A 3,966-nucleotide genomic window follows, 5' to 3' on the forward strand; every position below is an offset into this window, starting at 1 on the left:
ATCTGGCTTAAATATCACTGTTTGCTCACTGAAGATACATCTCTTAGGTGTAATAGTTACCTGCTTAACTTATGTGTAGTTTTATGGAACTTCAGAATGCTAATTCAATTTGATGGACATAATGATGCATTCTAAACTACTATATACACTTTAGTGTCTCAGGATGTCAGGTTCAGTTGGGTCTAATTAACTTGGGATCAGCTTTTAGATTTCTTTCAGAGTTGATCTTGGGTTTTAAGAAGTTCATAAGTGTGGCTATACCTTTCACTTAGGGTTAGTGAGGATGGTTGTGACCTGCTCAAGAGACTTTTGAAGAGATACAGTGTTGGACATTTATAGGAAACTGGTTGTTCTAGCTGGATTATATCTTTTTTTCCCCAGTAATATTCTTTCAGTAATATTAAATCTTGTTTAACATTCCCTTTATCTGCATCAATATTATTACCCTCATCTTTTCTTTTTTTTTTACATTTCAAATTTTTTCTATAAAAGGAGTGGATTGTGTACAATGGGAGGTTAAATGCTTTATAGACAAGAATAAAAGCTGCACTAGAACCAACTTATTCGTTATCATCATCTTCTTCCTCCTCCTCATCCTCTTCATCTTCCTCCTCTTCGTTTTTTTTCTTGCCTTTTTCAGCCTTGGCGACTTCCTTTTTTGCTGCATCTGGCTTCCTTTCAGCTTGCTATGCAGTAATATCCTTTTTGTACTTTTCCTTCAGCTTAGTAGCCTTCTTCTCATAAGTCTGCTTGTCATCTGCAGCGGTGTTATTCCACATCACTCCCAGTTTCTTTGCAACATCACCAGTGAAGAGGCAAGGATGTTCACCTTTGATTTTGGGGCAATATTAAGCACAAAACGAGAAAAAGGCCAAAGGAGGCCTCTTGAGTGCATTGGGATACTTGAACTTCTTTCTTGAAACTTGTATCCCTTTTAGAAGGGATGTAAGTTTTAGTTTCTCTTTCATAACAGGCCTTGTCAGCCTTTGCCATGTCTTCAAATTTTCCTTTCTCTTCAGCAGACATGATCTTCCACTTCTCTGATCACTTAGAAAACTCGGAGAAGTTAACTGAGGCATCTGGGTACTTCCTCTTGTGCTCCTCCTGACAAGTTTGCACAAAGAATGCATATGATGACATTTTGCCTCTCAACTTCTTAGGATCTCCTTTGCGCATGTTTAATTATTTTTCCTCTGAGAGACACAGAGTTGCCCCGTGCCCTCCCCTCTTGTCTGAGATAGTGTTTTTCTCCCCACTGGGTCTTAGGGGAATGAAAGTGCTGTAGACTGAATGATTGTGTCCTCCCAAAATTCATATGTTGAAACCTTCTCTCTGGTGTGATAGTATTTGGAGGTGGGGACTTTGGGAGGTGATTAGATCATGAAGACTGAGCTCTTATGAACGGGATTAATGCCCTTATAAAAGAGTCTCCTAAGAGCTCCCTAGCTTCTTCCACCATATAAGGACTCTGTAAGAGGATGGCCATCTGTGAACCAGGAATCAGGCTCTCCTCAGACCCTGAACCTAGCAGTGTCTTGATCTTGGACTTTCCAATCTCCAGAACTGTGAGGCATTGAAGATACCCAGTCTGTGGTAATTTTGCTAGAGTAGTCCCAGTGGACTAAGACAGGGAGTCATATCTGACTCACTTTTGATGATAATGCCCCTAAATCTCTGTAAACTCCCATCTACCCAGAGAGAAAGAATCTGCACTGGTTTTCTTTGAAATGGGGGAAATTAGTTCTTAGTCTGGTATAGGCCTCTTATTTTGACATCTGTCTTTTCTCACCACATTATCTATGTTTGTATCCTGATTATTCTTTATTATAGCTTCCTGTTTCTTTCCTTTAAATTATCTATTCCAGTCTGTAATTCTATTATTTGGTGGTTTATGTATTTATTATCTGTTTTTTCCACTAGAATGAAGGCTGTATCAGTGTGGCTGCATTATCTGCCTTTGCTTACCACTCCTCTCCAGCACCTTCCTGGTGGCTGGAGACATGAACAGAAGCCCCCAGTAGTTACTTGTTCAATAAATACATGAGCATTTACTAAATACTCAAAGTTAGCCTAACAGACGATGTTGATGCTCTGCCTATAACTCCTTGCCATCACCACTGTAGGGCGTACAAGCTCTCTTCAATTGCTAGTATTTGCACTTAATTATCTGAGGATATATATATATATATTTTATCTTTAGCCACTAGGGCTTCCCTTGTGGCTCAGACAGTAAAGCATCTGACTACAATGTGGGAGACCTGGGTTCGATCCCTGGGTTGGGAAGTTCCCCTGAAGAAGGAAATGGCAACCCACTCCAGTATTCATGCCTGGAAAATCCCATGGGCAGAGGAGCCCAGTAGGCTACAGTCCATGGGGTTGCTAAGAGTCGGACACGGCTGAGCAACTTCACTTCACTTCACTTCACTCAGCCACTGGATCCTGCTTTTCACCTACCCAGCAGAATAGAATTTCTATACCCTTGGAAGCAGCCCTCAACTACAGACAGATTGACGTGTATAGACACCCTAGCTCCCTTGTTCCTTGGGTGGGATAACTCAAGAATTTTCACACTGGCTCCCAGAATTGCTGAAGTAAAATTGTTTCAATCACTGAGTGTACCCTCTAGTTGCTCTTCATTCCTTCTTTGCTTCATACCCCACTCCCTTACTGTTTTCTTCTTACTTCCCCAAGAAACCACTAGCACTTAAAACATTGCCTCAAGAGTCTGTTTCTGGACAACTCAACCAAGACAGATAGGAAACAAAAGTTTGCAAAAGCTCTCCAAGTGTTCTGAACTCTATTTCTAAACGAGGGAGCTTGCAGTCTATTTTAAAATGAAAGTTAGTTGGAAAAAGATTATTTCCTTTCCCAAAGCATGTATTGTCTTTTGATTACCTTGTATACCAAAAGTATGGTTATTTAAAGCATTATTTTACTAAATTACTTTTCTAAGTTTCCAACTTTAGTTTTTAACATGTATTGATGTACTTCCAGACTACTATCTGGCAATTGGAAGCATGCATTTTGTGAGTCACTGTGCAGAAATGTGGCTAGCAATTTAATGGTCATTGATACCACATTTACTATTTGAAAAACAATGAAGTCCTTATAGAAGAAACACAGGATATTTGTCTCCATCCCAAAAGAGCTCACAATCCAATAGTAGAGAAAATTATATATACATTAAAATGGAGTTCAGCACTTCTCCAACTAAAAGAAGTGTTTTATGGAGTTCCAAAGTAGATCAGAATTCTGGTGAGGAACTTTGCAAGATGAGGCTTGAAGGACATGTAATTCTGTAGAGAAAACATTGTCGACACAGGCGATAGATTGGAAAATACAAAGTATGGTGAGAGGACACCTCTTACTCTGATTTCAGAGAAGAAGAAACAGTGGTAGATAAGGTTGAAAGGCAGAAATAAATCTTTCTGAAACACTTTATATTAAGAAGATAAAAAGATCATAAAAGTTGGGACAAAGTGTACTAATCACAGAGTGGGTCTGTTACTACTCCACTCATAGGGAAATCCTCAGCTGGTTTGCTTGTAGAGAAATATTGCCAAGGTATCACCCATTCCTAAACAAGTTCTCTGCTCTCTGACCAGGGGAGCTTACACTTGTCTGGATCAGGAGCCTGCAAACTTTTTCTGTAAAGGACTAGACTGTAAATATTTTAGGCTTTGTGGGCCATATGGTTTCTTTTGCTATTATTCAATTCTGCTTTATAGTGTGAAATCAACCATATATAGTATGTATATGAATGAGTGTCTATGAATAAAACTTTATTTACAAAGCAGATTTCCAGCTGGATTTGGCTCACAGGTTGTATTTTGCTGACTCTCTGATAGACTAATTCTAGTCAAGCTGCTGCTGCTACTAAGTCACTTCAGTCGTGTCTGAATCTGTGCGACCCCATAGATGGCAGCCTACCAGCCTCTGCCATCCCTGGGATTCTCCAGGCAAGAA

General features: G+C 39.7%; 1 pseudogene; it reads right to left on the minus strand.

Moving 5' to 3' along the window:
• On the minus strand, nt 556-1,212 carry LOC102186867 (annotated as a pseudogene).

Source organism: Capra hircus, chromosome 8 (genome assembly GCF_001704415.2).
Source record: "Capra hircus breed San Clemente chromosome 8, ASM170441v1, whole genome shotgun sequence".
Taxonomy (NCBI): Eukaryota; Metazoa; Chordata; class Mammalia; order Artiodactyla; family Bovidae; genus Capra; species Capra hircus.